The sequence below is a fragment of the Cavia porcellus genome, unplaced genomic scaffold, assembly GCF_034190915.1.
Source record: "Cavia porcellus strain 051 isolate PalLab524CR breed Dunkin Hartley unplaced genomic scaffold, mCavPor4.1 scaffold_33, whole genome shotgun sequence".
Lineage (NCBI taxonomy): Eukaryota > Metazoa > Chordata > Mammalia > Rodentia > Caviidae > Cavia > Cavia porcellus.
Window position 1 is genome coordinate 6,805,836 of NW_026947516.1, and position 23,307 is coordinate 6,829,142.

The 23,307-nt window shown below is 41.9% G+C and overlaps 1 long non-coding RNA gene across 14 annotated transcripts in view; it reads right to left on the minus strand.

Annotated features, from left to right (window-relative positions):
* The window catches only part of LOC106025929 (uncharacterized), a 228,737-nt gene that overhangs the window by 28,862 nt on the left and 176,568 nt on the right, over window positions 1–23,307 (minus strand). For 10 of the 14 annotated variants that reach the window (XR_010045440.1, XR_010045436.1, XR_010045439.1 and 7 more), the window contains one exon: window positions 14,188–14,296. The exons of 1 other annotated variant lie outside the window; for it this stretch is intronic. This is a non-coding gene — a long non-coding RNA (uncharacterized LOC106025929). Of the gene's footprint in view, window positions 1–14,187; window positions 14,297–19,620; window positions 21,187–23,307 lie in introns of those variants that run through there. 3 more of the 14 variants (XR_010045445.1, XR_010045448.1, XR_001199521.3) reach the window with 1 other exon arrangement.

Below are 23,307 nucleotides of genomic sequence, written 5' to 3' on the forward strand. Positions count from 1 at the left end.
TATTTAAAGAATAGACACAGAGAAAATAAATGCTAGTAAAAAAAGGGCGGGTCTTTAAATAAATTCATGGTGCCAGTCTGTGATATTTGATCACGTAAAAAGATCACATCCACATCAAAGCTGCAAAGAGAATCAGCAGTGTTCAGTTTGCAAATCTACATCATCAGTGATACGTCTCAGATGGGTCAGGTGGGACTGTGATGGAAAACAAGGCGTTTGGTATTTTCATGCTTTGATGGTAGCAGTAGTCTCTATTATCCTCCCTAGGAATGCAGTCATGAATTTTTTAAAATATCTTGATAGGGAAGCCTCTTCTGTAGCCTCCCAGTTAATTCTTATAAAGGTCTTCATTTTGGGGCCCTGGAGTCCAGGGAAGATGCTTCAATGAGTTCAGATGATTGAGCCCCAAATTCCTTTTCTACCTGAGTCTCAGAAAACACTGACTAGTGGAACCTGTATAAATTCTGCAACCTGGATTACAGTGAAACAGAAGGATCCTGAAATGAGTTTTCTGTCCATTTGTAGGCTTCAGACAACCAAATGCCCAGGAAAAGAAGAGCAAGCCCTTTGAGGAAAAAGGCCACAGGAAGGTTTGTAATTCAAAAGTAGATTGTCATCTCAGATACCTGGGTTTGTGCTGCCTGCTTCTCCTCCAGGGGAGAGTGCTGGGGAGGTGAACCAGAGCAGATATGGAAATTGGCTAGGAGACTCAGGCTACACATATGCTGAACTGGACCTTCCCCTCACCAAACCACACTTTCTTTACATGCCTTAATGTTTCACCTCTTGCATTAGAAGATTCCCCAACTCTCAAAAAAGTGAAGAGAGAGAGACAGAAATGGGGAAAATTAATGAGATAAACTGATATAAAGCTTGATATCAACTAGAGACACAGACAGCCAGTACATGTTGTCCTTATCCTATCATGAAGGTGAAACATATTTATGCAGAAATGTAGATTCTCTGTGATACGATGACTAAAGACAACACGTTTGTATTGTACTAAAAAGACTGAATATAATAGTCCACTGCTGAAGGTGACCTTATGAAATAGACCCTTGTTAGTATATAGGTTAATTTTTATACTGTTGCATTGACTGTGAACATATGTCTGTCTTCATGAACTAGAATATACATTGTGTCAGTCAGCTTCCTGTTTCTGTAACAAAGACCTAAGATAATGGAAGAAAAGGAAAGGCTTTAATTTGGCTCACGGTTTCAGAGATTTCAGTCCATGGCAAAGTGCTTCATTTCTTTTGGGTCTGTGGCAAGTCAGAACATCACAGTAGAGAACATGGGGAAAAGCAAAGCTGCTCCCATCATGGCAACCAAGAAGTAAAAGACAGGAAGTGAGGAGCCAGGGCCCCAATATCCTCTTCAAAGTCACCCTCCCAGTGATCTCAATTTTTTCCACGAAGGCCCAAATCTTAAAGGATCCAGCACTTCCCAATGGAGCTACATACTGCTGACCAACCCTTTACCATGGAGGGCTCTGTGGGATAGTTACTGAAACTAAACCATACAGTATCAACAGCCCTGCGTTGTTCCTGAGAATGTTTCTTAAAGGGACTATAGTTAAGTTACACACATTCTGAAAGAGTTTTGGCCCAGACAGGACACTGTAGCCTATGAAGCCTTAGAGGCGGAACCAAGGAGCTCTTATGTCCCCCACCCCTAGGAATTTACCTGTGACTCCATCTTCCCTGCCCCGAGGAATTTACCTATGGTGCCAAACAAAGACCAGTGGGCTACCGTGCATCCCTTATGCCCCCTTAGGTTCCACCCCAAACAGAGGCTACTTACATACCCCCTGTGCCATGTGTCCGCCAGAAAGAAAGCTGGACTCCAGCAGTTGTGGGATGTTTTGGTTTTCTCTGTGTTCTCAGAATAAAGGCCTCTTTTGTTTTATATTTCTCATCTTTTGGATATAATCTTATCATTTGGTACCATGACTCGATTGGCAGGCAATTGACTCCTGGGACACATCCAGTTTGAGTCCCAGCCAATTCACGAATGGGATTACATCCTGGATTAATTCTCGCTTTTCATCTCCTGGGACCTGAATAATTTGTTGCCAACTGCTCACATACAACACTGGCCCGATTAATCTCAGGTGAGCAAACTCCAGAGAATTCTTTGGCACTGGGCTCAGCCCCAGGCAGGTTTTCTCCCTGCTTTCCATGGGTTCATGACATTCACGTCCTTAAGAAAGCCCAGGGCAGGGTCTTTCTGGTCAACCTGTGTCCACACTCGAAAACTCTCACATCCTTTGGTTTCGGAGAGCCCAAGGCAGAGTTTTCCTGGGCCAGCCCACACTGGAAGGCTCTCATGTCCCTCAGAGCTTCACATTCCATTGGGCAGAATTGTTACTGAACCCATATGGAAGGCACACGTACATTTCTCGGTGACAACCGAGAAATACGAGTTTTTGGAACCCTAACCGCCATTTGGTGCCACGGGACAAGTGACGGCTCAACCTCTGGACCACTGCTTGTTTCTTGACTAAATTAGTCATGGGAAATGCTTTTTCTAATTCCCCCAAGACACCTCTGCAATGCTTACTTTCCAATTTATGTACTCTTAAAATTAAACACACCATGAAAACTAAACAATTAATCTTTTACTGCCAAGAGGTTTGGCTGACCTACCCACTTACAGGCAGCCCATGGCCCAAAGGGGTGATCTTTGACCCCTGTATTCTCAAATATCTATATGATTTCTGCCAAACTGGTGACAAGTTAACAGAGATCCCTTACATACAGGCTTTCCTTGCTCTGAGAACACACCCGTCTCTCATTAAATCTTGTACCCCCGCCCAGGTACTTTTAGCTAACTCTGCTGTGCCACAAATTCTCCCCTCCTCCCCTCATGATCTGGTAGACGAAGTACCTCTGGTTTTTTATCGGCCACCGCCTGCCGACCCCCAACATCGTTCCTCACTGTTATCTCCCACTGTGCCATCATCTTCCCCTCCCTCTCCAGGGACCCCTAATTGTCCCAGCAGCTCTAATCCCTCTGTGTCGCAGTTATCTCCAACTCTGCAATCATATTCCCCTCTGTCTCCTGGGACCCAAAATTCTCCCAGCAGCTCTAATCCCTCTGTTAGCACTTCTTCACAGTCTCCAACCTCTTACTCTCCTGAAAATTCTCTGTCCCCTATGGCATTCTCACCTCCCGCCCACCATACTAGGTTTTGGTCCCTATGTCCTGCCGGCAGGCCGCGTGACTGTTGCAGCTTGCATCGGGAACCATCGCCATGTTGCGGCCCTCTGCCATGTGAAAGGGTGCCACCATCTTGGAACTGATCTCATGGTCAAGGGCCACCCCCTTGTGGCTCCTCTGGTGATCAGCAACAGTCATCCTGTTGTAGACCACATGACAGTTCACTGTGCTGTGGACAGCAATTTCATCGCTGCAAGGCACACAGTGAGGCGCCAACTGCCTGTGTTTCCTCGTCCCATGTTAACTGGCAGCTGCTTTGTAGCCACTCTAAAGATAATTGCTCACATGCACCTACCAGATGGATGGCTGCCCAACGGCCATCTACTCTGCAATCTTCTCCTCAATCTCTGCTACCACTTTGGGAGCAAGCTGGCCCCAAGGGATTTGTTATTATACATGTGCCTTTCTCCCTTTCTGACTTATCTCAGATTACCCATAAATTAGGTAGCTTCTCTGTTGACCCACAGAATTATATCAGGCAATTGGAATTTACAACTAATTGTTATGATTTACATTTTAAGGATGTTTATGTGATTCTAAATACCACTCTCAGCTCACAAGAGCGAACTCAGCTGTGGCAGGCAGCTTGAGGAGAAGCTGATTGCAGACATAAGGTGAACACCGCTGATAATGACACTGGGCCTACAGCTATGCCAGAACAAGATCCTAACTGGAACTATCAAAATGGAGAAGGTTCAACAAAATTACATAAAATGATTGTGTGTCTAATTGTGGGCCTTAATAAGATTGCTCACAAACATACTAACTATAACAAACTTTTAGAACAGGACCAGGAGGCTAATGAAAAGCCAGCTGTGTTCCTAAATTTGCTTCAAGAAACCTTAATTAAGTTCACTAATGTAAACCCAGACTCTCATGAAGGGCTAATTGTTGTTAACTCTTATTTTATTTCCCAGTCTGCTCCTGATATTAGTGCAAACTTACAAAAGTTTGAACATGGTCCTCAAACTCCACAAGGGGATATTCTTAAATTAGCTTTCCGTGTCTTCAACAACAGAGATAAAATTCAAAAAGAGGAAAAACAAGCTCAAAAAATAAAGTTTGCTAAATATCAGTCTGATCTCTTAGCAGTGGCACTTGGGGCTCCCAGGACAAGAAATCTGAAACAAGGTGTGGCTGCCTAAGTCCTGCCTGTACTATGCTTTAAATGCAGCAAACAAGGACACTGGGCAAAAGATTGCCCCAACCCCAGCATTTTCTAGGGCCATGTCCCTACTACTGCAACATTAAGGGCCATTGAAAGAGCCACTGTCCTAGCTGCGAGCGAGCTAGGTAAGCCATCCTCTAACTCCTTGCCCTCACAGGAGACTCCAATGCCAGATTCATTGCTGACTGATCTGCTTGGACTTGCTGCGCAAGATTGATGGGGCTCGGGGCTCAGAGCCCCCACTCTGGTAGCCTGGTCGGAGCCCTGAGTCTCACTGGAGGTCTCAGGTAAAATAATATCTCTGCTTGTAGATACGGGGGTGACTTATAGTGTACTTCCTGAATTTTCAGGACCTTGTAGTAAGTCCTTGATTTCTGTTGTGGGTGTTGAAGGCCAGCCTGGCCAGCCTACCCATCCTTTGCAAACTGGGCCTGTCCCATGTCGATTCCAGACTCGTTTCTTTACCCATAGCTTCCTAGTAATCCCAACATGTCTCACACCCCTTTTAGGTAGAGACCTTCTTCAAAACCTTAACTTCTCCTTTACTTTCTCTCTCCCCACAGCCCTAATCCTCCAAACAGCCTCCCAATGCATCACAAAGCCATTCCTTCCCCTTCCTCCTTCTCGGGTTGACCCCATAGTTTGGTACATATCCAATCCCACTCTTGCTACACATGCCACGTCTGTTTTAATCCGTCTCAGGGATCCCTCAAATTTTCCCTGTGTTCCCCAATACCCTATAGCTCCCCAACATTTAAGGGGACTTAAACCCATAATTAAATGCCTTTTGGACAATGGTTTTCTTAAACCTACCCATTCACCCCACAATACTCCCATTCTCTTGGTACTCAAGCCTGATGGGTCCTATGGCCTGATATAGGACTTTAGGGTAATCAACAGTGCTGTTACCCCAACTCACCCAGTCATGCCAAATGCCTATACCATGCTCTCCCATATCCCTCCCTCCACCACTCACTTTACAGTTATAGATCTTAAAGATGCCTTGTTTACTATCCCCCTACACCTGATTGCCAGAACCTCTTTGCATTTACATGGACTGACCCAAACACTCTCAGGTCTCAACAACTTACTTGGACAGTGCTCCCCCAAGGGTTCAGAGACAGTCCCCACTTCTTTAGTCAAGCTCTCGCTACTGACCTCATAAAACTTGATCTCAAACCTAGTGTTCTTCAATACATAGACGACCATCTATTATGTTCTCCATCCAATATGTTAGCCATACACCATTCAGCCAGTCTTCTTAATTTCCTTGCTAGTCGTGGATACAGGGTCTCTCCTGCTAAAGCACAGATAGCCTCCCCAAAAGTCAAATACCTAGGTCTCACTCTCACCCCCACCACTCATTCAATCACCTCAGATCGTAAGGCAATTCTTTGTGATCTCCAGGTGCCCACAACTAAATAACAGGTTACATCTTTCCTAGGTTTAGCTAATTTCTTTCATCTCTGGATTCCTAACTTTGCAGGCCTAGCTCAACCCCTCTATGAGGCGGCTAAGGGTCCCTTATAAGAACCCCTGGGCCCTATTAGGCCCATACATGCCTCCTTTCATAAATTAAAAGAGGCTCTCCTAAAAGCTCCAGCTCTTACCCTTCCTGATCCTACCCAACCTTTCACCCTGTACACTACTTCTCAGGGCCACAACACTATAGGTGTACTAGGACACAAAAAGGACCTTCTTTTCAAGCAGTAGCTCACTTGTCAAAACAGTTAGATCACACAGTAAAAGGATGGGCTCCTTGTCTCCGAGCTCTTGCAGCTGCAGCCGTCCTGACACAGGAAGCTAAGAAGTTTACATTAGGGTAATCTATTACAGTACACTCACCTCATCACCTACCTGAGCTTATCTCACATAAGGTGCTCCCTGCCCTAATGACCCCTTCTCACCTTCAACAGGTACACTTAGCTCTCTCTCAAGACCCTTGCATCTCTATTGCAACTAGTGGTCCTCTTAATGTGGCAACCTTACTTCACACCTCAGAGGGCCACCTTCACCATGACTGTATTGCGTTCTTACAGATGATTTCCACCCCTTTCCCTCACATTAGTAGCACACCTCTCTCTTTAGCCTTTGACACATGGCTCATAGATGGCAGTTCAACAAACACAGACAACCAAAAGAAGGCAGGATATGCAATAGTTAACCAGTTGAAAGTTATAGAAGCAAATCCACTGCCACCTGACACCTCGTCACAGAGGGCAGAACTTATTGCCCTTACAAGGGCTCTTACATTAGCAAAGGACAAAATTATAAATATATACACTGCCTCAAAGTATACATTTAGCATTTTACACTCTCATACCTCTATCTGGCAAGAACAGGGTTTTATTACCACTTAGGGAACCCCCATCATTAATGCTCCCCTTATCCTTAAACTTCTAGAGGCAGCCCAACTTCCGAAGCAGGCAGCAGTTACTCATTGTAGAGGACACCAAAACTCTACAGATCCTATTGCTCAAGGCAATGCCTTTGCAGATTCACAAGCCAAGTTAGCTGCACAAGGGCCCTGCCTTTCTCATCTTCTCCCGTTAGTCCCAAACAGTCTACCTCAGCCTAATTATTCACCACAGCAGTTACAGCTACTTCATAAACCAGGCTACACACAAAACACTAAGGGATAGATTTTTCAGGGATCTAAACTTGTTCTCTCAAATCAACAGGCCTTAGACATCATCACTGACTTACACAACTGTTTTCATATAGGCTCACAGGCCCTATATAAACTCTTAGCCCCAATAGTCATATACCTTTCTCTAAAAGCTATCGTTCTTAAGATTACTCACACTTGTTATCTCTGTGCTAGGACCACTCCTCAGGGATGTATGGCACCCCCTACCTTTCCTACCCATCAGTTTCAAGGACACACCCCTAGTCAGGACTGGCAGATAGATTTTACACATATGCCCCACCACAAAACTCTCAAATAACTTCTCACCTTTGTACCTTTTCAGGATGGATAGAAGCCTTTCCCACAACCAGGGAAACTGCTGATGTAGTTACCAAAGTCATATTACAAGAAATCATTCCAAGGTTTGGTCTACCTCAGAGTATTCAGTCAGATAATGGTCCTGCCTTTTTTCTCAGATCACTCAACAGGCATCCTCAAGTTTACACATCACCTGGCACCTATACATCCCATACCATCCACAATCCTCAGGGAAAGTAGAAAAGGCAAATGGCCTCATAAAGGCACACCTTTCAAAACTCATTTTAGAACTACACCAACTTTGGCCTCAACCTTTGCCCTTAGCCTTAGCCAAGCTCAGGGCACTTCCCCAGGCTCCTACTTTCTTAAGTCTTTTTAACTTATGTACAGAAGGCCATTCTTACTCCACAATCTTCTGACTCCCCAAAATCTCCCTCCCCTTGCTGACTACGTCCTAGTCCTCTCCTTCCTTCGACACTTGTTGCTACAACATGCTGATCTCTGCCTTCCACAACCCTCTGGAGAGGCCAAACCAGATCCTCCCATATCCCCAGGAGATCTAATTTATCTCAAATGTTCTAAATCCACAGGACTACAACCAAGGTGGAGTGGCCCCTATCTGGTCTACTTGCCTACCCCTACAGAGGTCAATGTTGCTAGACTACCATCCTGGTTTCACATCACTCAGGGTAAGAGGTGCCCACCCAGCCCTAAATCTGATCATTCTGAGTGGTCATCTCATCTTCTGCTGCCCACCCATCTCCGTTTCATGAAGGCCTTGCGCCAACAGTTCACAGGCTAAGTCATGTTTTGTTATCCACTTTGGTTCCTAATTTCTTATGTTCTATTAATGATCATTTTTATAGCAGGACTCTTGACAGTCTTTCCTAAAGACTCCCACATCATGTGTAAGATAATCTTCATAATGTTCTATGTGATGATGGTTGCAGTTCTTTCTACCCTCAGCTGTCTGGTTAAACGTGGCAACCCTGAAAGCCTAAGCCCTTACCTTCCCTATCCTGGTACAGCCACCACCTTCCCTGCTCCCCTTATTTTTTCCAGTTCAACTCCTGGACCGGAGATAAGTTTTATGCACCTACCCTCTTAATTTTTATGCTTTCAGATGAGGGAGTAATCACCTCTCATAACTTCACTCCTACTAACCTCACACTTTTTTTCAGAATTCTACCTCATAGTTACAATGATCCTACCTCAACATCTTCCTGATATAGTGACATGTCTAAATCAAAGGCACCTTTCCTTCTACTTCACCTGATCCTTAAATATGATAGTGCCATGCCTCCTCATAACATATTGTCTCTTTGTTTTTCCATCACCAGTGAAGTTGTCCTGGCTAAAACACCTGGCACCAGCATCTACCCGGGCATCAACCGTCATCCCGTTGACTCCCCTAAACTCCAGTACAGTGCCCCTTGCCAGCAGGAAGTAGTTAGAGAAATCTTTGCCCCTTTTCATAATAATAATCATAATACGGGATATGAAAGTGTTTTGGCCCAGACAGGACACTGTAGCCTATGAAGCCTTAGAGGCGGAACCAAGGAGCTCCTATCTCCCCCACCCCTAGGAATTTACCTGTGACTCCGTCTTCCCCACCCCTAGGAATTTACCTATAGTGCCAAACAAAGACCAATGGGCTATCTGTGCATCCCTAATGCCCCCTTAGGTTCCACCCCAAACCGAGGCTACTTACATACTCCCCATATCATGTGTCCACCAGAGAAAAAGCCGGACTTCAGCGGTCGGGGGGTGTTTTGGTTTTCTCTCTCCACGTTCTCAGAATAAAGGCCTCTTTTGTTTTATACTTCTCATCTTTTGGATATAATCTTATCACATTCAACTACAGATTTATCATTTACCCATGGAATGGTACACAGGGAAGGGTCTGTCCAGAAAATGTGTACCAAATTGTATGATTTAAAAATACAACTAGTAACAGCTACTGCCATCTCCCAAATTTAGAGTCACAGCTAAATAAATGTAGGAATGTCTAAAGTGTTATAGAACATTAAATGAGAATAGTCTTAAATTCTAAAGATGCTTCAAATACATGGGCCTGAACAATGTGCTGTGTGTCTTAAAACAGTGTTTCAAATGTCTGGAAAGGTTTTACTTATTTTTAGCTTAATTATAAGCAAACAGTTTGAATGTGAAAAGAGTGGGGAACTTATCGCACAGGGCAAATTAATTCTTATTAAACAAATGTCAACTTAATCCTTATTAAACAAATGTTTTCCTAATGCATGCAAGGCAAAATAGTTAAATGCAAGCAGCAGCTCTTACTATGTGCGCGTCACTCTGACAGATCCAATTTAGTTTCCATTGTGGCTTTTGCACTGATGGAATGTTAAGCATTTCATTGCTCTAGATCCATGCCATTTTAATCTTTTCATTTTTTTCTTTCCAGTAATGAAGTTCCATTAACATAGCTAGCCACATACTCACCATGTGAGCATTCCAAGGGTGACAGACTGCATTACAGTATCTCTGGTTAATGATCAGTGAAGCGATTCCCACCAAGGAATGGGTGGGTGGTTAGGTTGGAAGTGTTGATTATTTTGGGGGACATAACTGCAGAGTATTCAGGAACACAGAGTCTGCACTGTACATAAACAACAAAGATGATAACATAGGGCGTCCACATGGCTCCTTTAAAAACAAACTTTTCATAGGCCATCCTCGGTTTCCTGCATATGTCCATGATTCTCCTAATCTTGGGAATCAATTGCTTCTTTTTTCTTTCTCCAGGAGGCTGGAGTTGGATTCTCTCACCTGAAAAGTTTCTTAATGTACTATTTTTATGTTTAATTATCCCCTAGATAGGCCACATGTTTTCTATTTATGATTAAAGGTTTTGTTCAATCTATAAATATTAACCTGCAGGAAAACCAATGACAGCTTTCTTTTTATGTTGGTGTAATCAGAAAAGAAAATTTTGGAATGATTTTTATGAATCTCCTTTTGGTTAAAGTCAAGTGCCTGTATCACCTGATTGAAAGTTCCATCAAGGTTTGAATAACAAGCCTTAATGTTTTACTCCTTGCAGAAATAAACATGAAAGCAGTAAGTCACTGCATTACCTTTCCATTTAAGTCTTAATGAGGAAAATTGCTCTAGTATATTACCTTGGAAACAAGAAGATCCACAGGCAATTTAAATTTCATACTTGGCCTTACTTTGACATTGCACTGCATATAGCTGGCTCTGTAAATGTCTCCATTGGACTCATACAAAGACCACCTGAAAGTTGCTAGATATTTCCTGTTAAAATGAATGTATCAATAAGTCTGAACCTTGACACCATACTCATTAGCGAAATAAATCAAACTCACATGTATAAATACAGAATAGTCACCCTAGTGTAAGAAATGGTAAGAGTACGTAAGAGTTTACAGTAATCATGATTCCCCATTACATTGCTCTGAACCCTTATAATGTCTGCATTCACTAGTTGGAATGGTTTTATCCTAGTTTGTTTGATTTTATTATCTGTGATTGTATAAACAGCTATTTTAAAGAAAAGAAGACATTACAATAGCCAGAGCTGATTTAGCATCATCTTACTCTGAAGTCCTACTATGCTTTTTTTTGTTGCCTTTGGTTCTATCCTGTTATATCTTGTTGGATATTATTATGTGTGATAGTATAAACAAATTTTCTGTGGAAAATGAGATAATATAGTAGCCACTGTTAATTCTCTGCTATTTGGTTTTGAAAGCCCTGTAACACTTTCATTCTCTTGAATGGTTTTATATTGTTTCATTGTGCTTGATACTATTGTGTATGAAGCTATGCTCAACTATTTCAAAGAAAGAGACACCATGGTAGTTACTGATAATTATGTGTTGTCTTGTGGTAAAATGCTGTTACTTGCATTGTCTGATCTGCTTTGTTATGTCCTCTTTTGTCTTAATGTATTTAAAATAAAAAAAAAATTTTTTAAAAAAAGTAAGTCTGAACCTACAGCCAAAGGATAGCAATGGAAGTAAAAAGAAAATCCAATGTGTTTGTTATTTCTGTCTGAATGCTCAAAGATGCCCATTATCACCAGTGATACAAATAATACATCCCAGGGTTTACTTATGGATTTTCCTTATTTGCTACCTTCAACATTAAGACTCTTTTCCTCTCATTGTCCCTAAATCTCTTTATTAGATGACCTATGTATCACTATATCTTTCCACCATTTTAATTTTCTCTCTAGGTCTGCATTTTTAATTATTGCACTTTAATAAACTTTTAAACTGAGACACAAAGATGTTTTCTGGTGAAGCTGATGCAAAATTATAGATAAATGATCAAACATCTCATGCTCACAGTTTCTATCTAGAATTTCATTATCACTTATCCTCTGGCTTATAGAAGAAATTATCTTTTCCCACCCCCTTATGCCAGAATGCCAAGGAGCCCCTCCGTCAGGGATTTTAGAGCCTGAGAGATCAGTGATTCTACCCTTCCACATCCAGGCACTTTGCTCAGGGGAGTTATTAAATGGTCCCCACTAGAAAAGGAAATCAATAGCATTGCTGGGATTGTGAGAGCAATAAAGAGTAGATTTTCCCAATGAAAATGCTTTTCACCCTCTATTGTATTTGAGCATGACTCTGACCTAACACACAGCCTTTATCTTACTGGATGTAGGGGACAGGATGTTCCCATCGTAGTCTGTAGATCTTATGAATGCGTGAATTCACATGGCCAGAGGAATTTCACAGATGTGATTAAGTTAAGGACTGTGTTTGAATTAGTCCACTGATGAGTTCCTAGGTGTTGGCACCTGGTTTGAGGCAGATCACTGGATCCATGACCTCCCTTATTGTCTCCTCCCATCATGCTCTGCTTCCTGCCCACCATGATGTGAGCAGCTTTGCTCCAAGCTCCAAGCCCTCCTGCTATGCAGTTTCTGCCTGGAGACCTCCAAACATGGACTGAAACCTCTGATCTTTTAAATTGAAAAACCTCTGCTCTTTTAAAGTGTCTGAGATTATATCTCAGAGATGAGAAAAATGCCGAAGACATCATGGAAAGTTTTTTGTAGTTTAAATGATTGCTTGACTGATTTAATTTTTGCCTTTAGTTCTCACTAAAAATTAAAGTTCAGGGAATGAGATGGTAGGGAGAATTTCAAAGGTGATATACAAACTCTGCTAAAATAAATGCTGTGATATACATTTTATAATTAGATCCCAAAGTATTTTTAACTCAATGCCAATGCTGGTTCCAATCTTTAGTTCTGAAAGCGCATTACTATGTCTGTATTTTTATGAGTAATGACCCCAAATGATACATTGCTACTGGGATTTGTGTTTTGTGGTGTGTGTGTGTGTGTGTGTGTGTGTGTGTGTGTGGGATTGTGAGAGCAATAAAGAGTAGATCAAGAATCATATCTAGTGCCATCACACTGAGTGTTATCCTCAATTCTTTTTATTTACTCTTTTGTTTTTACAGTTTGAGACAGAATCTTGCTAAAATGCTAAGTTGTCCAGGCTGAGCTCTACTTTGTTAATCTTTTCCCTCAGCCTCCCAGGATGCTGTGATTATATGGATGCACCACGATGTTTGGTTTGCACTGATCCTTTTGCTTTACTATCTCTTTATCATGAACTGCTCTCATAGTGCCTGAAGTTTACTTACAATATTTCACACTTCTGATTTTCTGACTAATTTCTAGACTTATGTCAGTATAAAGACTTTCTTTATTGGTTATGCTCATGGGTTGAGCTGTGCACATCAAAATTCCTATGTTGGAGTCTGTGCCCCATTTCCTCACAGTGTGATGTGGTTGGGGACAGGTTCATTCTAGAGGCATTCCAGTTAAAATGAGACCTCTAGGGATTCTTTGATCTCATAGGACTGGCATTCTTATAAGAAGGGGAAATCTGGACAATGAGGTGGCTCTAAGCCCAAAGTAGGCACTTAAACAGCATTTCATAAATTGGTGGAACATATTTGCATTCCTAATGCTGCTGCTAGAATGAATAATAGTGGTACTTTTATGGTTAAACAGATAGCATCTTTAGCTGTTGTCTGTATTACCATCCCCACCACTTCCTTACTCTTGAACATGCTAGCATCCCTCCATCATGTAGTCCTGGGATCACAAGTTTTGTTTCTTTAAATAGAATTTTGATAATAAATCAATAGAGACCTCTCTAAATGCCATCATCTTTCATTCTTAATTTCCTTGTGATCCTTCAAAAATTTTTCTAGTAACAAATCAAACATATTACAAATTGAGACTTACCATGCTACCAGTCTTACGGACAACACATACAAAGATCCTCATGCTATCCACAGTTACTACCGCCATATCAGATTCATTGCCCAGCACAGAAAGTTTGGCCCCAGAGCCTGGAAGAAACCCCACCCAGACGGGAAGCCTCTGAACTCCAAAACCATCACTCTACAGAATGCTTCCACCTTGTATGAAAAGACACGCTATCCATTGGATAAGCAGTCATCTCTATCCCTGTTGGAGAGTGAGGTTACTTAAGTGTAGAGAATTAAACAAATGAGCCCTGATTCCATGTATGAGTCACTTTGCCATCACTGTAAAAAAATGAACGACACCCATGACTTTAGGAAGTGACATCTATTTTGGCTCACAAGGACAGGATTCAGGCTATGGGCCGCTGGCCTCAAGGCAGGAATGACATGGCACAAGGGCATGCGGAAGAAAGGTGCCCAACACAGGGCATCCAGGAAGGAGAGAGAAGAGACGGATGAGGGAGGGGGAGGGGAGGAAGGGAAGGGGAGGAGTGGGAGGAGAAGAGGGACAGAAACAGAGCCAGAGCCAGAGAGACCCTCCCAAGGTATGCTCTTAGTAACTCACCTCCTCCTAGTAGACATCTCTTAATGGTACATTCATCTGTGATTGTCTCATTAGACATTTGTTGGGAGCCGTGGCACTGTCAAGTCATCAGACGCGGTGATTGCGAGGCCTGTGGGAAAGTACAAAAGCCTGGGCTAGATTACCCCTCTCATCGAGCCCGCCTGTGTGGCACCTGTTTCTTATCACCCCACTAAGTTCCCGCCTCACAGGGTAGTCTGCCTAGCTATTAATCCTATATATAGCCAGTGCCTCCACCCCCGAGAGAGAGAGAGACTGAAGCACAAAAGGAGCCGCGGGGAGCGGACCGGTAGAGGCTTCGGGGCAGACTGAAGCACGGAAGGAGCCGCGGAGAGCGGACCGGTAGAGGCTTCGGGGCAGACTGTATAAGGAGAGAATAAAGAAAAGCCTGACCACCGCCAGACCTTGTCGTGTGTCTTTCCTGCCGGCCGGGAGCGGACATCGACAGACATTCAGTCATGAGTTTAACATCATCCACTGACCTCCCCAAAACCCCACCTCACAACATATAAGGCTTTGGAAAGACACTTTAGATCCAAACCATAACATCTTCCCAGGCAGGAACTGGACAAGTCCAGATTTAGATTCTGACTAGAGAACCCACTATCCTTACTTAGTGACTAAGTTTTTCTTGACTGTGATCTCACAGATCCTCCCCACATGGTAAGGTGCCGTCTTCATCTCTACTCTCCTCCTTGTCTTATCACTTTCTCTCTGTGCTCTGAGTTGGTATTCTTCCAAAGCCCTCCCAGCCACAGTGGACCTGGTGTCTGCTAAAAATGGCAAAAATCTTAGTAGCCACAGTGGCCCCTTGCCCACAGATCCATGCTTCTGGTTCTTTTCCTGCCTCTCCTACCTTCTTGTCTCTATATCTCTCACCCTTAATTTTTATGGTTGAAACACTGTGCCAACTTGAGAAGTTTAGAAATTTAACAAGAGACTCAGCAGGAAGATAGGATCCTTACTTTGAAAATAGCCTCTGCAAGAGGAGGGCACAGAGGTGGTGTGAATACTACACCCACTCTGGGGGTGAACATGGGTATCCTGCTTACAATATAAGGGAGGAGAAGAGGCTTGATCTCTGTCCTTGTGCTCTGGCTGCTTCTTCTGTCTTCTGCTGCCTTGAAGTGTTGCCCCAAGTGCCACGTCACATTGGCCTGGAACCAGCTGATTATGGACTGAAACCTCCACAGACAGTGAGCTAAATAAAACCTTCCTTCCTGGGTGCCAGATATTTTGTCCCAGCAATGAGAGAAAAGTAACCAAGACATCATCCAAACACCTAATGCTCCAAAACTAAGGACAAGAGCTGAAAAGTAGAGTGAACATGCACAGTACTAGACATTTTATTTAACACTATGAGCTTACATCATGTACAAGAACATGTAATAAGATTTAGAGGCATGAGATCATTTTTCTGTGGATAATGCCATCATGCCTACCAAGACTACTGTAATTGTTATAGTTCTTCTGAGAACTGGAAAAACTGCCCAAAGACACCTGGAAAAAAATCTTAAAAGACCCATTAGGTCCCAATTTGCTGCCTGACATGATATCTTTCCTCAGTGCAGGAGTGAAATTTAGTTGTAGAATTGAGTAGTGTACTGTCTAAAACATTTATTTTCACCCTCCTCCCCCATCTGATTTTCAGAAAGGACTAGCATCTTCAGAAAATTATCCATGACAGTCATTCGCAAATAGAAGATGCAGTAGATGAAATGAAGTGTGTTTTTTTGTTTATTTTCTAATATGTGATATAGATTACAAACTGGTGGTCAGGGGCTGGGGATTTAGCTCAGTGGCATAAGCGCCTGCCTTGTAAAGCAGGCAGTCTTGAGTTCGATTCCAGGTACCAACAAAAAGGAAAAAGACAAAAAAAAAAAAAAAAAAAAAAAAAAAAAAAAAAAAACCAACCAAACAAAAAACACTGGTTGTCAACTTAAGGAATTAAATCACCATGGTGCTGAGCGTAGATGTCCCACCTGAGGAAAGTTGCCAGCATAAATAGAGATGTGGAGGAGAAGCTATGCTTTGAGACATTGAAGCATTGTGGGTTCTCCTAAGTATTGCTGTTTGAGCCTTTGGTTCTCCTGGAGGAGCTCTGGTCCTCACATCGAGCATTGCTTCCTGGATCTGGAGGGGAAGACATGTGCTGCTTGGTCTCCAGGATGAACTCGTCACACTGGCTTTCTGGCATGTAACCCGACCGTGTTGTTGTCAGAGGAACTTGGGGCCTCCATGTCGCTGAGGATGGCTGTGACGCCTTTGAGGACAGCCCTGGTCTTTGTTGTGAGTGTCACTTCTGGACTCCAGCATAGAACTCTCATCCCACCAGCACAGCTCCTTCACCCCACTGGCACAGACTTTCTAGCTTCCACTGCTGACCTTTGAGCCTTTCCAACACAGATCCACAAGAGACTGGTGTGAGTCCTTGTGGGCTCCAGTTGGACTCCTGGGAGGCATTGTCATGAGCTCTGGGTCTTCACTGGACTCATGTGGGACATTGATGTTGGATTCAGGCCCTTGACTAAATATTCTGTATCTTTAGTGTTGTGGACAGATTTCCTGCACTTTCTTGTGTTAACTCTGGGTGACATCATAAAACAATATTATAAACTCCATGTCCTGATTCTGTTTTTCCTCCCAACCCCTAACTACAATAACATCTAAGATGCTAATCCCTCAGAGAGTTCTCTTAAGCATTTTCTCTGGAACACATGATTTCCTCTGCCCGGCTGGTTTCATGTGATGTTTTGTACTCATCTGTGAAGCACATTAAACTTCAAACACACAGCCAAATTGGTTGACTTGACTCAGAAAAGTTTCACATTCTCAGAGTTGAGTCAGTCTACCTAGAAAAGTCTTTGGGCATCTTTCTCAATCCCTGTCACAAGGAAAGTTTTTACAACAATTTTCCTTATTAAATGCTTGAGAATTTTTGCTGAAGTTTTAAAAATGGCTTCTTCATGTATATCATTTAGAGTGTAAGAAGTGAATGATTTGCTTAATCTATCCATGATGAAACCAAACCCAAATAAAAATTACAATAAGTTCATTTCACTGAAATAAAAGTCAAGGTAGTTGCTTCCTAAAATTTTCAGAGAAAACCACCGTGGTTGAAATTGAATGGACTTTGAGATTTACTCTTGCTGTTCTAAATGCAATAAAATTAGTATGACCTGGTGCTTTGAATGAAATTCAAAATCCTGCCAAGAATAGTCAAGGTTAAATGTTTGGGATGTTCCACGTGGTTATGACAGTACGTGAATACAAACGTCACTGTAATTTGGGATCTTGTAACAGAGGCAGGGTGCATTAGCTTTGCATTCTGGGTGCCCTCCTGCTTAATTAGTGGCTGATGCCCATGGGTCTCATCTCTCTGCCAACTTTAATTGGCTGGAGTGGATTTAAATGGATTAGCAGTAACACACTGTTCTGCTTGGAAAACCTAAGTCTTCTTTGACTGCACTCTCACCTCATATTAAAAATAATTTAAAGCAAATATCAGGCAGTGATACCACAAAACGTCCCTTTTGGGTCTTTTAATCATCCAGAAAAACCTAATGACTAAAGTCTATCTGCTATTTTTAAAAAATAAATGAAAAGCAAATTGCATTTTTTAAAGCAAGCTACTGCCACTCCCATCAGTACTCAGCCCAAGGCATACTTTGTTTAATCATCTGACAGAAAACTAATTATAGAAGTTTACATTTTTACTCCACCTTTCAGAGACTTGGGAAATGGGAAAACAGCCCCGATATAAACCATTTTTGCTATAGCCTATGGAAACAGTATTTACCAATAATACCATCCCCGTTTCCAAGTTCAATTTCCTTACAATTTTATAAAAATTATGGACCACAAATACTTTCAATACTAAACAAAACCCAGTTGTGGGTTTTTCATCCCTTACAATACAAATCACCTGTTCCTCCTTCCTTCTTTGGCAACACATAATTTGAGAACCTATCTAGAGAGTCTTTAGAATTATCTGAAAATTAAGAAAAACTCAGGAGAGTTTTCAATTTATAAACTTGTGTTTGGGGAACTAAAAGTACAGTCCTGGGTAACTGTGTTATGAAGCAGTGACTTTGGGTTGCCAGATAAAACGGTATAGGTCAAAGCCTTTAAAGTAGTTGTATTATCCTGTTTAGATGGCCAGGGTATAGCTACGGGGCAAAGTGCTTGCCCAGAATAAGTGAGACTCTGAGTTTGATGCCCAACACTGCCAAAAAAAAAAAAAATCAGTACACTATTAGCTGTAGTAACCTGGTTAGGGTCCTATAAAAATATACCATAGGCTGATGGTTTAAACAACAGATACTTAGTTGTAATATTTTTTTGTTTGTTGGAATTCCAATACCAGTATGTCAACCAACATGGTGGCAGTGAGGAGAAAGAAGAAACAGAGAAGAAACTCGAGGGTAAATGGGTGACAACCAGTCTTGAGGTGACCATGAGGGAAGGCATTGTGAGTGACACGGCAGGATGATGGACACAGTTTTGCCAAGAAAACAGGAAGGATGTTTCTAGAATGTTCCTCATTACAAAAAATCTGCAGTACAATGAAATGCCTATAGAAACATTCCTATCAGCCACTGGAGACAGTGGCAGTCCTGAAATCCTACAAATCCAACTCTTGGTATGCTCTGCACATCATGTGTATGTCACATAGACTGGCCAGTGGCCTCTGCAAAAGGTTTTTCAGTTGGAGCAAAAATTACATAAGCAGTGCTGAGTGTCTAGCACCTAAGATTCAACTCTAGTCTTTCATTCCTCATTTACTTGTCTTTCTCCTTGACTGCCTGTTTCTTCTGGTTTAAGAGGGACAGCAGACATGCTTTTTATACAAAGCATCTCTCAAGGGCACCTTGGATTCTTTAGAGAAAAGAGGAGTTGAAGGTAACAAAGATAAACAAATAGGCTTCTCAGGTTCTGAATGGAAGCCAACACATCAGCACACTCCACCTGGGTGGACCATTACAAATCAGGTCAAGACTTTCGATATCTATAAAACCTATAAACCATCCTAACAGAAGAATTCTACTGAGAGAGAAAATGAGTTTGCTGTTTCATGATTTGAGTAAGAACAATATTATCTGACATATCCATATACATCGTGTTTTCTGCCGCATTGTTACAAACATCAATTCTGCCTCCTGGCTTACTTTCAAATGTTTGACGCCTGCCCCAAGACACTTCAGGAGTACATTTTCAAACTGTTTTATATGCTGGGGATTTAGCTCAGCAGCATAAGCGCCTGCCTTGCAATCAGGCAGTTGTGAGTTTGATCCCCGGTACCGATAAAAAGGAAAAAGACAAAAACAAAACAAAACAAAACAAACTGTCTTATACATGATCCTTTATGAATGTCTTTTCCTTCCAATACCTCAAAAAAAAAAAGGATAAAAGTCATTTCAAAAGCTTTCAGGTACAAATTTTATTGATAATTTTCTCAGCAGAATCCTTTTATGTTACCTTCATCCTTTCCATGCAAATACCCAGATCTGTGCCAGTCCAAGAGTCAGCTGTTTGGAGAATCATGCTAATTATGAAGGTCTTACAGCAAAGAAAGATTCCACAGTGGCCTGACACTCTGAAACCCAGCGTAGCCTCATCAGCAAACAAAAAGCAGACATATGCAGAAAACAACTGAACTCTTTCATCACAGAACTCATTTTTCTGGAAACAATGTTTTCAGAACCTGTTCTCCAATTTTGTATTACTTCCTTAATTGCAAAAATACTTGAGCATATTTGGTTGATGCAGTATTTTACCAATTTAAGGAAGAATAGGAAATTAAGAATTTGGCACATAGCTGTAAGGAATTTAAGGATTCTTTTAATATATGACCACAGATTGCTTGAGGACAGAGAGGCATTCTAAATGATACATAATTAGGTGATTCTGTCATTGTTTGTGCATCACAGAGTGTACTTACCCAGACCTAGATGATATGGGCCTAACACTTGCCATAGATGTAATCGAGAGACACAGTAAGAGCTAGGCATGGTGGCACACACCTATGATCCCAGCACTCCGGGAAGTTGAGGTCGGAGGATCACAAATTCCATCCCAGCCAGGTTAATTTATCCAAATTAGGGAGACCCTATCTCAAAAATATTTTTAAAAATTATGTTTTAAACAAAGGCCTGGTTATGCAACTCAGTTCAAAAGCCCTGGGTTTAATCTTCTCAGTACAGAGAAGAAAACAAAGGAAGGAAGGAAGGAAGGAAGGAAGGAAGGAAGGAAGGAAGGAAGGAAGGAAGGAGAGAGGGAGGGAGGGAGGGAGGGAGGGAAGAAGGAAGGAAAGAAGTAAAGAAGAAAAGAAGGAAGGAAGGAGGGAGGGAGGGAGGAAGGAAGAAAGGAAGGAAGGAAGGACAGAAGGAAGGAAGGAAAGAGAGAGGGGGAGAAGGAGAAGAAGGGGAAGAGAAAGCAATGGTAGGCATAAAATAAAGGTGGCAAACATAAAACCCACAAAGCTTTTGCCAGTATAACAAAGCACAATGCTTTGCAATAAATATTTCTATAAGCAGAATGAAGACATTCTAAAATAACAATACAGTATTGTTATACAGTAAACATACAAAATAGTCACATCATTTATAAGCACCATCGAACATAAGACGATACATAATTCTGCGTATTAAACTTTTATACAATTGTCAGTATAGTGGGTTTTTGCTTTTTATTTCTCCCTGCATGGCTTCAGACACATGAGTAATTTCTTGTCATCTGACATGATGGTAGCTACGATATCAACAGGCAAAAGAGATGTTTACGTGCCATCCTCATTTTCCAGGGCTGCCATCTGAGGCGTTTCAATAATGACTGAATCCCTGCGATGAGATAGGACCATGTGTGAGTCCTTACAGGAACACAATGGATGAATCTGTCCATGATACAACGTATAACGTCATACAGGAGCGCATGAGGCTTTTTCTTTACCGATGCATAAGGCGTGTACAGCTCTTCTTCATCCTTAAAACACAGAACATGGGTAAGAGACTACCAGACCATATCAAAAACTTCTGCACTGCCATCTTTCTCGCACCTGGGGTGTATTTGCTCTCAAAATCATTAAAATACATGAGGCAGCTGTAACTCTTCTTTGGAGAAGTGGGGATGTATTTATGGTGGTCTCCCAGACATGACTTCCTGACTTTTCCCATGTTAAAACCTGAAATACACTATTTGTATCACAGGCGAGCAAGCAGAAAATAGTCCAAAAAAGGGTTCTGTTAGACACCCTAAAAGTTGCTGGGAATTATTTTCTATTTATTTTCCATTAATTTGTAATTTCCAGAACCTGTGTAGGATGTTTTGTTCACCCCAAATAAGTCCTATTGCTTTAATGAATTTTGAAAAATCAAATGTCAGTAAGAAAAATAATTAGAAAGTACCTTAGAGCAGACTGACCCAAAGAGGAGTTTCAGAACAATTTTCTACATGCAAAGATTTTATTTTAATTTTGAATAGATGTACACATGGAGACCCACAGAGATTCCAAAGTAGTTATCCGGGTGTTTTTAAAATGCACCGTCCTAGGGCTGGGGATTTAGCTTAGTGGCATAAGTGCCTGTCTCACAAGCATGAGGTCATGAGTTCAATCCCTGGCACCAACAAAACAAAAACAAAAACACAGAAATACAAAATGCACCATCCTAAGTGCACAAATGTATCAGAAACCTTCCCTCATGCTTTTTGGTATATCTACCTGCTCAGTACAAATTTCCAAGTATGTCAGTTGCCTAGGCCAAAATGTTCCGGGCTTCTCGCCTTCCTGCTTACTAAAATCCAAAGCTGATTCTATGACTTGCACTCAAGTTTGCGCCAAGATGCTCTTCCATCTGCATGTCCACTGTATAACTCAATTCATTTCCTGAACATGGGGCCCCCCTTGCTGCCCGTGTCTCTTCTCTGCTCAGTGACCCTGAAGCTTTAATCACACTGTTCTCTCTCCCTGAAATGCCCTTCCATCTTCTCCTCTGTCAAGGCTTCCTCAAGGCCTAACTCAATTACTGTCTCTTTTATTATCCATCTCCTCTGCCAGGATGAAAAAGCTCTGGCTCTGTGGCTAACAGGATTCCAGTCTGACTTCTATTACAATAGATGGAGTCTAACTTTAAGGTACTGCCATGGTAGGAGCCGGAGCCCTTGACGCTATTAGGACCTCTGAAGACAGAATGAGTTTCCAGACTGAAAATTAGGTCCTAACTTTTACTGAGATGCCATCGGCAATGCAGAGCCAATAGGCTGGGGCACAGCTGGGTCAGGTCTGACTTAGTGCCTGATATTTCTACTCCTAAGTTATGTGAAATTTTGTACAGTAATATCTATCTTGCAGAACTGTCAAGAAAGTAGGGAGGAATGTATATATTTTATAATTATTAGTCAACTTCCTGGTGTCTCATTGGGGGTTAAAAAACAGCAGGCATTGGAAGATATTGGCATACTTTTCCAGATTTCTCAAGAAGGTGGGTAGAGCTGTAACTTAATAAAGAAAACTCTATAGCCTATTGACAAAACTTACCCATGAGGTCTCCATTAGGTCTACTGGGGAGCAGATACAAGAACATAATATTCATTAAAAAACACACAGCTTTACGGGATAACCAGGGCTCAAAGTAAGGGCTGTATGTCCTCTTATGCTAGAGATTACATCTGACTTATGTAGTTAAAGAACAAAGGGATGAGCCATCAGAGGATTTAGCATTTGAGCAAGCTGTAAGGAAAGTGGTAACAGACAACTAGTAGCCAGCAATCATAACCAGGAGACAGACCGCCAACTCCATAATGTAGAAAACATTAAATCTGTTTACAAGGGACAACGTAAGACCTTGATTGGTTGGGGCTTTGAGGTGATCCAAGACAGCTACAAAAAGGGCCATAGAATCACACTATTTTAAGGAGAAAACTGGGGACTCTAAAGACTCACACCAAATCATGGACATAACTGGAGCTGTACTTGTAATAAGTGTCACAAACTGTCTCCTCCTAAATCTAGGCTTAGACAGTGCCTGTTTTTCTTATAATTCTTCTTCCTTTAGCAAAAAGACCGGCTGATTTTAGAGTTTTATGAATACCAACATTTCTTCAGAT